Raw genomic sequence first — 13,895 nt, 5'->3', positions numbered from 1 at the left:
GCAGATGTAACTGTGTGAGATGAATTAACAGAACACCAAGCAGTTTCTCAGAAAGCATCTTTCCAGATTTCATGTGAGGATTTTTCCTTTTTCACCATAGCCCTCTATGGGCTTCCAAATATCATTTTGCCAATTCCACAAGAACTGTCTTAGCGAAAGGCTTCTTGAGGGGAAAGCTGTAACTCTGTGAGATGATTTCACAGAACACAAAGACGTTTCTCAGAACGCTTCTTTCTCTTTGTTATCGGAGGATATTTCCTTTGGCCCTATAGTCTTGCAAGGGATCCGAACTATCTGTTCTCAGATTCCACAGAAATAAGGCTAGCAAAGAGATCCACGAAAAACAGATGTAACTCTGTGAGATGAATTAACAGAACACTAAGCAGTTTCTCAGAAAGCTTCTTTCCAGATTTCATCTGAGGATATTTCCTTTTTCATAATAGCCCTCTTTGGGCTTCCAAATATCACTTTGCCAATTCCACAAGAACTGTCTTAGCGAAAGGCTTCTTGAGGGGAAAGCTGTATCTCTGAGAGATGATTTCACAGAACACAAAGAAGTTTCTCAGAAAGCTTCTTTCTCTTTGTTATCGGAGGATATTACCTTTGGCCCTATAATCTTGCAAGGGATCTGAAATATCTGTTCTCAGATTCCACAGAAATAAGGCTAGCAAAAAGATCCACGAAATAGAGATGCAACTCTGTAAGATGAATTAACAGAACACTAAGCAGTTTCTCAGAAAGCTTCTTTCCAGATTTCATGTGAGGATATTTCCTTTTTCACCGTAGCCCTCTATGGGCTTCCAAATATCACTTTGCCAATTCCACAAGAACTGTCTTAGGGAAAGGCTTCTTGAGGGGAAAGCAGTAACTCTGTGAGATGATTTCGCAGAACACAAAGAAGTTTCTCAGAAAGCTTCTTTCTCTTTGTTATCGGAGGATATTTCCTTTGGCCCTATAGTCTTGCAAGGGATCCGAAATATCTGTTCTCAGATTCCACAGAAATAAGGCTAGCAAAGAGATCCCCGAAATACAGATGTAACTCTGTGAGATGAATTAACAGAACACTAAATAGTTTCTCAGAAAGCTTCTTTCCAGATTTCATCTGAGGATATTTCCTTTTTCACAATAGCCCTCTATGGGCTTCCAAATGTCACTTTGCCAATTCCACAAGAACTGTCTTGGTGAAAGGCTTCTTGAGGGGAAAGCTGTAACTCTGTGAGATGATTTCACAGAATACAAAGAAGTTTCTCAGAAAGCATCTTTCTCTTTGTTATCGGAGGATATTTTCTTTGGCCCTATAGTCTTGCAAGGGATCCGAAATATCTGTTCTCAGATTCCACAGAAATAAGGCTAGCAAAGAGATCCACGAAATACAGATGTAACTCTGTGAGATTAATTAACAGAACACTAAGCAGTTTCTCAGAAAGCTTCTTTCCAGATTTCATGTGAGGATATTTCCTTTTTCACCATAGACCTCTATGGGCTTCCAAATATCACTTTGCCAATTCCACAAGAACTGTCTTAGCGAAAGGCTTCTTGAGGGGAATGCTGTAACTCTGTGAGATGATTTCACAGAACACAAAGAATTTTCTCAGAAAGCTTCTTTCTATTTGTTATCGGTGGATATTTCCTTTGGCCCTATATTCTTCCAAGAGATCCGAAATATCTGTTCTCAGATTCCACAGAAATAAGGCTAGCAAAGAGATCCACGAAATACAGATGTAAGTCTGTGAGATGAATTAACAGAACACTAAGCAGTTTCTCAGAAAGCTTCTTTCCAGATTTCATGTGAGGATATTTCCTTTTTCATCATAGCCCTCTTTGGGCTTCCAAATATCACTTTGCCAATTCCACAAGAACTGTCTTAGCGAAAGGCTTCTTGAGGGGAAAGCTGTAACTCTGTGAGATGATTTCAGAGAACACAAAGAAGGTTCTCAGAAAGCTTCTTTCTCTTTGCTATCGGAGGATATTTCCTTTCGCCCTATAGTCTTGCAAGGGATCCGAAATATCTGTTCTCAGATTCCACAGAAATAAGGCTAGCAAAGAGATCCACGAAATACAGATGTAACTCTGTGAGATGAATTAACAGAACACTAAGCAGTTTCTCAGAAAGCTACTTTCCAGATTTCATCTGAGGATATTTCCTTTTTCACCGTAGCCCTCTATGGGCTTCCAAATGTCACTTTGCCAATTCCACAAGAACTGTCTTAGCGAAAGGCTTCTGGAGGGGAAAGCTGTAACTCTGTGAGATGATTTCACAGAACACAAAGAAGTTTCTCAGAAAGCTTCTTTCTGTTTGTTTCCGAGGATATTTCCTTTGGCCCTATACTCTTCCAAGGGATCCGAAATATCTGTTCTCAGATTCCACAGAAAGAAGGCTAGCAAAGAGATCCAGGAATTACAGATGTAACTATCTGAGATGAATTAACAGAACACTAAGCAGTTTCTCAGAAAGCTTCTTTCCAGATTTCATCTGAGGATATTTCCTTTTTCACCATAGCCCTCTATTGGCTTCCAATTATCACTTTGCCAATTCCACAAGAACTGTCTTAGCGAAAGGCTTCTTGTGGGGAAAGCTGTAACTCTGTGAGATGATTTCACAGAACACAAAGAAGTTTCTCAGAAAGCTTCTTTCTGTTTGTTATCGGAGGATATTTCCTTTGGCCCTATAGTCTTGAAAGGGATCCGAAATATCTGTTCTCAGATTCCACAGAAATAAGGCTAGCAAAGAGATCCACGAAATACAGATGTAACTCTGTGAGATGAATTAACAGAACACTAAGCAGTTTCTCAGAAAGCTTCTTTCCAGATTTCATCTGAGGATATTTCCTTTTTCACCATAGCCCTCTATGGGCTTCCAAATATCACTTTGCCAATTCCACAAGAACTGTCTTAGCGAAAGCCTTCTTGAAGGGAAAGCTGTAACTCTGTGAGATGATTTCACAGAACACAAAGAAGTTTCTCAGAAAGCGTCTTTCTCTTTGTTATCGGAGGATATTTCCTTTGGCCCTATAGTCTTCCAAGGGATCCGAAATATCTGTTCTCAGGTTCCACAGAAATAAGGTTAGCAAAGAGTTCCACGAAATACAGATGTAACTCTGTGAGATGAATTAACAGAACACTAAGCAGTTTCTCAGAAAGCTTCTTTCCAGATTTCATCTGAGGATATTTCCTTTTTCACCATAGCCCTCTATGGGCTTCCAAATATCACTTTGCCAATTCCACAAGAACTGTCTTAGCGAAAGGCTTCTTGAGGGGAAAGGTGTAACCTTGTGAGATGATTTCACAGAACACAAAGAAGTTTCTCAGAAAGCTTCTTTCTCTTTGTTATGGGAGGATATTTCCTTTGGCCCTATAGTCTTGCAAGGGATCCGAATTATCTGTTCTCAGATTCCACAGAAAAAAGGCTAGCAAAGAGATCCACGAAATACAGATGTAACTCTGTGAGATGAATTAACAGAACACTAAGCAGTTTCTCAGAAAGCTACATTCCAGATTTCATCTCAGGATATTTCCTTTTTCACCATAGCCCTCTATGGGCTTCCAAATATCACTTTGCCAATTCTACAAGAACTGTCTTAGCGAAAGGCTTCTTGAGGGGAAAGCTGTAACTCTGTGAGATGATTTCACAGAACACAAAGAAGTTTCTCAGAAAGCTTCTTTCTCTTTGTTATCGGAGAATATTTCCTTTGGCCCTATAGTCTTGCAAGGGATCCGAAATATCTGTTCTCAGATTCCACAGAAATAAGGCTAGCAAAGAAATCCACGAAATGCAGATGTAACTCTGTGAGACGAATTAACAGAACACCAAGCAGTTTCTCAGAAAGCATCTTTCCAGATTTCATGTGAGGATTTTTCCTTTTTCACCATAGCCCTCTACGGGCTTCCAAATATCATTTTGCCAATTCCACAAGAACTGTCTTAGCGAAAGGCTTCTTGAGGGGAAAGCTGTAACTCTGTGAGATGATTTCACAGAACACAAAGACGTTTCTCAGAACGCTTCTTTCTCTTTGTTATCGGAGGATATTTCCTTTGGCCCTATAGTCTTGCAAGGGATCCGAACTATCTGTTCTCAGATTCCACCGAAATAAGGCTAGCAAAGAGATCCACGAAAAACAGATGTAACTCTGTGAGATGAATTAACAGAACACTAAGCAGTTTCTCAGAAAGCTTCTTTCCAGATTTCATCTGAGGATATTTCCTTTTTCATAATAGCCCTCTTTGGGCTTCCAAATATCACTTTGCCAATTCCACAAGAACTGTCTTAGCGAAAGGCTTCTTGAGGGGAAAGCTGTATCTCTGAGAGATGATTTCACAGAACACAAAGAAGTTTCTCAGAAAGCTTCTTTCTCTTTGTTATCGGAGGATATTTCCTTTGGCCCTATAATCTTGCAAGGGATCTGAAATATCTGTTCTCAGATTCCACAGAAATAAGGCTAGCAAAAAGATCCACGAAATAGAGATGCAACTCTGTAAGATGAATTAACAGAACACTAAGCAGTTTCTCAGAAAGCTTCTTTCCAGATTTCATGTGAGGATATTTCCTTTTTCACCGTAGCCCTCTATGGGCTTCCAAATATCACTTTGCCAATTCCACAAGAACTGTCTTAGGGAAAGGCTTCTTGAGGGGAAAGCAGTAACTCTGTGAGATGATTTCGCAGAACACAAAGAAGTTTCTCAGAAAGCTTCTTTCTCTTTGTTATCGGAGGATATTTCCTTTGGCCCTATAGACTTGCAAGGGATCCGAAATATCTGTTCTCAGATTCCACAGAAATAAGGCTAGCAAAGAGATCCCCGAAATACAGATGTAACTCTGTAAGATGAATTAACAGAACACTAAGCAGTTTCTCAGAAAGCTTCTTTCCAGATTTCATCTGAGGATATTTCCTTTTTCACAATAGCCCTCTATGGGCTTCCAAATGTCACTTTGCCAATTCCACAAGAACTGTCTTGGTGAAAGGCTTCTTGAGGGGAAAGCTGTAACTCTGTGAGATGATTTCACAGAATACAAAGAAGTTTCTCAGAAAGCATCTTTCTCTTTGTTATCGGAGGATATTTTCTTTGGCCCTATAGTCTTCCAAGGGATCCGAAATATCTGTTCTCAGATTCCACAGAAATAAGGCTAGCAAAGAGATCCACGAAATACAGATGTAACTCTGTGAGATTAATTAACAGAACACTAAGCAGTTTCTCAGAAAGCTTCTTTCCAGATTTCATGTGAGGATATTTCCTTTTTCACCATAGACCTCTATGGGCTTCCAAATATCACTTTGCCAATTCCACAAGAACTGTCTTAGCGAAAGGCTTCTTGAGGGGAATGCTGTAACTCTGTGAGATGATTTCACAGAACACAAAGAATTTTCTCAGAAAGCTTCTTTCTATTTGTTATCGGTGGATATTTCCTTTGGCCCTATATTCTTCCAAGAGATCCGAAGTATCTGTTCTCAGATTCCACAGAAATAAGGCTAGCAAAGAGATCCACGAAATACAGATGTAAGTCTGTGAGATGAATTAACAGAACACTAAGCAGTTTCTCAGAAAGCTTCTTTCCAGATTTCATGTGAGGATATTTCCTTTTTCACCATAGCCCTCTTTGGGCTTCCAAATATCACTTTGCCAATTCCACAAGAACTGTCTTAGCGAAAGGCTTCTTGAGGGGAAAGCTGTAACTCTGTGAGATGATTTCAGAGAACACAAAGAAGGTTCTCAGAAAGCTTCTTTCTCTTTGCTATCGGGGGATATTTCCTTTCGCCCTATAGTCTTGCAAGGGATCCGAAATATCTGTTCTCAGATTCCACAGAAATAAGGCTAGCAAAGAGATCCACGAAATACAGATGTAACTCTGTGAGATGAATTAACAGAACACTAAGCAGTTTCTCAGAAAGCTACTTTCCAGATTTCATCTGAGGATATTTCCTTTTTCACCATAGCCCTCTATTGGCTTCCAATTATCACTTTGCCAATTCCACAAGAACTGTCTTAGCGAAAGGCTTCTTGAGGGGAAAGCTGTAACTCTGTGAGATGATTTCAGAGAACACAAAGAAGGTTCTCAGAAAGCTTCTTTCTCTTTGCTATCGGAGGATATTTCCTTTCGCCCTATAGTCTTGCAAGGGATCCGAAATATCTGTTCTCAGATTCCACAGAAATAAGGCTAGCAAAGAGATCCACGAAATACAGATGTAACTCTGTGAGATGAATTAACAGAACACTAAGCAGTTTCTCAGAAAGCTACTTTCCAGATTTCATCTGAGGATATTTCCTTTTTCACCATAGCCCTCTATTGGCTTCCAATTATCACTTTGCCAATTCCACAAGAACTGTCTTACCGAAAGGCTTCTTGTGGGGAAAGCTGTAACTCTGTGAGATGATTTCACAGAACACAAAGAAGTTTCTCAGAAAGCTTCTTTCTCTTTGTTATCGGAGGATATTTCCTTTGGCCCTATAGTCTTCCAAGGGATCCGAAATATCTCTTCTCAGATTCCACAGAAATAAGGCTAGCAAAGAGATCCACGAAATACAGATGTAACTCTGTGAGATGAATTAACAGAAAACTAAGCAGCTTCTCAGAAAGCTTCTTTCCAGATTTCATCTGAGGATATTTCCTTTTTCACCATAGCCCTCTAAGGGCTTCCAAATATCACTTTGTCAATTCCACAAGAACTGTCTTAGCGAAAGGCTTCTTGAGGGGAAAGATGTAACTCTGTGAGATAATTTCACAGAACACAAAGAAGTTTCTCAGAACGCTTCTTTCTATTTGTTATCCGAGGATATTTCCTTTGGCCCTATATTCTTGAAAGGGATCCGAAATATCTGTTCTCAGATTCCACAGAAATAAGGCTAGCAAAGAGATCCACGAAATACAAATGTAACTCTGTGAGATGAATTAACAGAACACTAAGCAGTTTCTCAGAAAGCTTCTTTCCAGATTTCATCTGAGGATATTTCCTTTTTCACCATAGCCCTCTATGGGCTTCCAAATATCACTTTGCCAATTCCACAAGAACTGTCTTAGCGAAAGCCTTCTTGAAGGAAAAGCTGTAACTCTGTGAGATGATTTCACAGAACACAAAGAAGTTTCTCAGAAAGCGTCTTTCTCTTTGTTATCGGAGGATATTTCCTTTGGCCCGATAGTCTTCCAAGGGATCCGAAATATCTGTTCTCAGATTCCACAGAAATAAGGCTAGCAAAGAGTTCCACGAAATACAGATGTAACTCTGTGAGATGAATTAACAGAACACTAAGCAGTTTCTCAGAAAGCTTCTTTCCAGATTTCATCTGAGGATATTTCCTTTTTCACCATAGCCCTCTATGGGCTTCCAAATATCACTTTGCCAATTCCACAAGAACTGTCTTAGCGAAAGGCTTCTTGAGGGGAAAGGTGTAACCTTGTGAGATGATTTCACAGAACACAAAGAAGTTTCTCAGAAAGCTTCTTTCTCTTTGTTATGGGAGGATATTTCCTTTGGCCCTATAGTCTTGCAATGGATCCGAATTATCTGTTCTCAGATTCCACAGAAATAAGGCTAGCAAAGAGATCCACGAAATACAGATGTAACTCTGTGAGATGAATTAACAGAACACTAAGCAGTTTCTCAGAAAGCTACATTCCAGATTTCATCTGAGGATATTTCCTTTTTCACCATAGCCCTCTATGGGCTTCCAAATATCACTTTGCCAATTCTACAAGAACTGTCTTAGCGAAAGGCTTCTTTAGGGGAAAGCTGTAACTCTGTGAGATGATTTCACAGAACACAAAGAAGTTTCTCAGAAAGCTTCTTTCTCTTTGTTATCGGAGAATATTTCCTTTGGCCCTATAGTCTTGCAAGGGATCCGAAATATCTGTTCTCAGATTCCACAGAAATAAGGCTAGCAAAGAAATCCACGAAATGCAGATGTAACTCTGTGAGATGAATTAACAGAACACCAAGCAGTTTCTCAGAAAGCATCTTTCCAGATTTCATGTGAGGATTTTTCCTTTTTCACCATAGCCCTCTATGGGCTTCCATATATCATTTTGCCAATTCCACAAGAACTGTCTTAGCGAAAGGCTTCTTGAGGGGAAAGCTGTAACTCTGTGAGATGATTTCACAGAACACAAAGACGTTTCTCAGAACGCTTCTTTCTCTTTGTTATCGGAGGATATTTCCTTTGGCCCTATAGTCTTGCAAGGGATCCGAACTATCTGTTCTCAGATTCCACCGAAATAAGGCTAGCAAAGAGATCCACGAAAAACAGATGTAACTCTGTGAGATGAATTAACAGAACACTAAGCAGTTTCTCAGAAAGCTTCTTTCCAGATTTCATCTGAGGATATTTCCTTTTTCATAATAGCCCTCTTTGGGCTTCCAAATATCACTTTGCCAATTCCACAAGAACTGTCTTAGCGAAAGGCTTCTTGAGGGGAAAGCTGTATCTCTGAGAGATGATTTCACAGAACACAAAGAAGTTTCTCAGAAAGCTTCTTTCTCTTTGTTATCGGAGGATATTTCCTTTGGCCCTATAATCTTGCAAGGGATCTGAAATATCTGTTCTCAGATTCCACAGAAATAAGGCTAGCAAAAAGATCCACGAAATAGAGATGCAACTCTGTAAGATGAATTAACAGAACACTAAGCAGTTTCTCAGAAAGCTTCTTTCCAGATTTCATGTGAGGATATTTCCTTTTTCACCGTAGCCCTCTATGGGCTTCCAAATATCACTTTGCCAATTCCACAAGAACTGTCTTAGGGAAAGGCTTCTTGAGGGGAAAGCAGTAACTCTGTGAGATGATTTCGCAGAACACAAAGAAGTTTCTCAGAAAGCTTCTTTCTCTTTGTTATCGGAGGATATTTCCTTTGGCCCTATAGACTTGCAAGGGATCCGAAATATCTGTTCTCAGATTCCACAGAAATAAGGCTAGCAAAGAGATCCCCGAAATACAGATGTAACTCTGTAAGATGAATTAACAGAACACTAAGCAGTTTCTCAGAAAGCTTCTTTCCAGATTTCATCTGAGGATATTTCCTTTTTCACAATAGCCCTCTATGGGCTTCCAAATGTCACTTTGCCAATTCCACAAGAACTGTCTTGGTGAAAGGCTTCTTGAGGGGAAAGCTGTAACTCTGTGAGATGATTTCACAGAATACAAAGAAGTTTCTCAGAAAGCATCTTTCTCTTTGTTATCGGAGGATATTTTCTTTGGCCCTATAGTCTTCCAAGGGATCCCAAATATCTGTTCTCAGATTCCACAGAAATAAGGCTAGCAAAGAGATCCACGAAATACAGATGTAACTCTGTGAGATTAATTAACAGAACACTAAGCAGTTTCTCAGAAAGCTTCTTTCCAGATTTCATGTGAGGATATTTCCTTTTTCACCATAGACCTCTATGGGCTTCCAAATATCACTTTGCCAATTCCACAAGAACTGTCTTAGCGAAAGGCTTCTTGAGGGGAATGCTGTAACTCTGTGAGATGATTTCACAGAACACAAAGAATTTTCTCAGAAAGCTTCTTTCTATTTGTTATCGGTGGATATTTCCTTTGGCCCTATATTCTTCCAAGAGTTCCGAAATATCTGTTCTCAGATTCCACAGAAATAAGGCTAGCAAAGAGATCCACGAAATACAGATGTAAGTCTGTGAGATGAATTAACAGAACACTAAGCAGTTTCTCAGAAAGCTTCTTTCCAGATTTCATGTGAGGATATTTCCTTTTTCACCATAGCCCTCTTTGGGCTTCCAAATATCACTTTGCCAATTCCACAAGAACTGTCTTAGCGAAAGGCTTCTTGAGGGGAAAGCTGTAACTCTGTGAGATGATTTCAGAGAACACAAAGAAGGTTCTCAGAAAGCTTCTTTCTCTTTGCTATCGGGGGATATTTCCTTTCGCCCTATAGTCTTGCAAGGGATCCGAAATATCTGTTCTCAGATTCCACAGAAATAAGGCTAGCAAAGAGATCCACGAAATACAGATGTAACTCTGTGAGATGAATTAACAGAACACTAAGCAGTTTCTCAGAAAGCTACTTTCCAGATTTCATCTGAGGATATTTCCTTTTTCACCATAGCCCTCTATTGGCTTCCAATTATCACTTTGCCAATTCCACAAGAACTGTCTTAGCGAAAGGCTTCTTGAGGGGAAAGCTGTAACTCTGTGAGATGATTTCAGAGAACACAAAGAAGGTTCTCAGAAAGCTTCTTTCTCTTTGCTATCGGAGGATATTTCCTTTCGCCCTATAGTCTTGCAAGGGATCCGAAATATCTGTTCTCAGATTCCACAGAAATAAGGCTAGCAAAGAGATCCACGAAATACAGATGTAACTCTGTGAGATGAATTAACAGAACACTAAGCAGTTTCTCAGAAAGCTACTTTCCAGATTTCATCTGAGGATATTTCCTTTTTCACCATAGCCCTCTATTGGCTTCCAATTATCACTTTGCCAATTCCACAAGAACTGTCTTACCGAAAGGCTTCTTGTGGGGAAAGCTGTAACTCTGTGAGATGATTTCACAGAACACAAAGAAGTTTCTCAGAAAGCTTCTTTCTGTTTGTTATCGGAGGATATTTCCTTTGGCCCTATAGTCTTCCAAGGGATCCGAAATATCTGTTCTCAGATTCCACAGAAATAAGGCTAGCAAAGAGATCCACGAAATACAGATGTAACTCTGTGAGATGAATTAACAGAAAACTAAGCAGCTTCTCAGAAAGCTTCTTTCCAGATTTCATCTGAGGATATTTCCTTTTTCACCATAGCCCTCTAAGGGCTTCCAAATATCACTTTGTCAATTCCACAAGAACTGTCTTAGCGAAAGGCTTCTTGAGGGGAAAGATGTAACTCTGTGAGATAATTTCACAGAACACAAAGAAGTTTCTCAGAACGCTTCTTTCTATTTGTTATCCGAGGATATTTCCTTTGGCCCTATAGTCTTGAAAGGGATCCGAAATATCTGTTCTCAGATTCCACAGAAATAAGGCTAGCAAAGAGATCCACGAAATACAAATGTAACTCTGTGAGATGAATTAACAGAACACTAAGCAGTTTCTCAGAAAGCTTCTTTCCAGATTTCATCTGAGGATATTTCCTTTTTCACCATAGCCCTCTATGGGCTTCCAAATATCACTTTGCCAATTCCACAAGAACTGTCTTAGCGAAAGGCTTCTTGAGGGGAAAGCTGTAACTCTGTGAGATGATTTCACAGAACACAAAGAAGTTTCTCAGAAAGCGTCTTTCTCTTTGTTATCGGAGGATATTTCCTTTGGCCCTATAGTCTTCCAAGGGATCCGAAATATCTGTTCTCAGATTCCACAGAAATAAGGCTAGCAAAGAGTTCCACGAAATACAGATGTAACTCTGTGAGATGAATTAAAAGAACACTAAGCAGTTTCTCAGAAAGCTTCTTTCCAGATTTCATCTGAGGATATTTCCTTTTTCACCATAGCCCTCTATGGGCTTCCAAATATCACTTTGCCAATTCCACAAGAACTGTCTTAGCGAAAGGCTTCTTGAGGGGAAAGGTGTAACCTTGTGAGATGATTTCACAGAACACAAAGAAGTTTCTCAGAAAGCTTCTTTCTCTTTGTTATGGGAGGATATTTCCTTTGGCCCTATAGTCTTGCAATGGATCCGAATTATCTGTTCTCAGATTCCACAGAAATAAGGCTAGCAAAGAGATCCACGAAATACAGATGTAACTCTGTGAGATGAATTAACAGAACACTAAGCAGTTTCTCAGAAAGCTACATTCCAGATTTCATCTGAGGATATTTCCTTTTTCACCATAGCCCTCTATGGGCTTCCAAATATCACTTTGCCAATTCTACAAGAACTGTCTTAGCGAAAGGCTTCTTGAGGGGAAAGCTGTAACTCTGTGAGATGATTTCACAGAACACAAAGAAGTTTCTCAGAAAGCTTCTTTCTCTTTGTTATCGGAGAATATTTCCTTTGGCCCTATAGTCTTGCAAGGGATCCGAAATATCTGTTCTCAGATTCCACAGAAATAAGGCTAGCAAAGAAATCCACGAAATGCAGATGTAACTCTGTGAGATGAATTAACAGAACACCAAGCAGTTTCTCAGAAAGCATCTTTCCAGATTTCATGTGAGAATTTTTCCTTTTTCACCATAGCCCTCTATGGGCTTCCAAATATCATTTTGCCAATTCCACAAGAACTGTCTTAGCGAAAGGCTTCTTGAGGGGAAAGCTGTAACTCTGTGAGATGATTTCACAGAACACAAAGACGTTTCTCAGAACGCTTCTTTCTCTTTGTTATCGGAGGACATTTCCTTTGGCCCTATAGTCTTGCAAGGGATCCGAACTATCTGTTCTCAGATTCCACCGAAATAAGGCTAGCAAAGAGTTCCACGAAAAACAGATGTAACTCTGTGAGATGAATTAACAGAACACTAAGCAGTTTCTCAGAAAGCTTCTTTCCAGATTTCATCTGAGGATATTTCCTTTTTCATAATAGCCCTCTTTGGGCTTCCAAATATCACTTTGCCAATTCCACAAGAACTGTCTTAGCGAAAGGCTTCTTGAGGGGAAAGCTGTATCTCTGAGAGATGATTTCACAGAACACAAAGAAGTTTCTCAGAAAGCTTCTTTCTCTTTGTTATCGGAGGATATTTCCTTTGGCCCTATAATCTTGCAAGGGATCTGAAATATCTGTTCTCAGATTCCACAGAAATAAGGCTAGCAAAAAGATCCACGAAATAGAGATGCAACTCTGTAAGATGAATTAACAGAACACTAAGCAGTTTCTCAGAAAGCTTCTTTCCAGATTTCATGTGAGGATATTTCCTTTTTCACCGTAGCCCTCTATGGGCTTCCAAATATCACTTTGCCAATTCCACAAGAACTGTCTTAGGGAAAGGCTTCTTGAGGGGAAAGCAGTAACTCTGTGAGATGATTTCAGAGAACACAAAGAAGGTTCTCAGAAAGCTTCTTTCTCTTTGCTATCGGAGGATATTTCCTTTCGCCCTATAGTCTTGCAAGGGATCCGAAATATCTGTTCTCAGATTCCACAGAAATAAGGCTAGCAAAGAGATCCACGAAATACAGATGTAACTCTGTGAGATGAATTAACAGAACACTAAGCAGTTTCTCAGAAAGCTACTTTCCAGATTTCATCTGAGGATATTTCCTTTTTCACCATAGCCCTCTATTGGCTTCCAATTATCACTTTGCCAATTCCACAAGAACTGTCTTAGCGAAAGGCTTCTTGAGGGGAAAGCTGTAACTCTGTGAGATGATTTCAGAGAACACAAAGAAGGTTCTCAGAAAGCTTCTTTCTCTTTGCTATCGGAGGATATTTCCTTTCGCCCTATAGTCTTGCAAGGGATCCGAAATATCTGTTCTCAGATTCCACAGAAATAAGGCTAGCAAAGAGATCCACGAAATACAGATGTAACTCTGTGAGATGAATTAACAGAACACTAAGCAGTTTCTCAGAAAGCTACTTTCCAGATTTCATCTGAGGATATTTCCTTTTTCACCATAGCCCTCTATTGGCTTCCAATTATCACTTTGCCAATTCCACAAGAACTGTCTTAGCGAAAGGCTTCTTGAGGGGAAAGCTGTAACTCTGTGAGATGATTTCAGAGAACACAAAGAAGGTTCTCAGAAAGCTTCTTTCTCTTTGCTATCGGAGGATATTTCCTTTCGCCCTATAGTCTTGCAAGGGATCCGAAATATCTGTTCTCAGATTCCACAGAAATAAGGCTAGCAAAGAGATCCACGAAATACAGATGTAACTCTGTGAGATGAATTAACAGAACACTAAGCAGTTTCTCAGAAAGCTACTTTCCAGATTTCATCTGAGGATATTTCCTTTTTCACAATAGCCCTCTATTGGCTTCCAATTATCACTTTGCCAATTCCACAAGAACTGTCTTACCGAAAGGCTTCTTGTGGGGAAAG

This window comes from Macaca nemestrina, chromosome 13 (genome assembly GCF_043159975.1).
Source record: "Macaca nemestrina isolate mMacNem1 chromosome 13, mMacNem.hap1, whole genome shotgun sequence".
NCBI classification, from domain to species: domain Eukaryota; kingdom Metazoa; phylum Chordata; class Mammalia; order Primates; family Cercopithecidae; genus Macaca; species Macaca nemestrina.
This window is presented reverse-complemented; position numbering follows the sequence as displayed.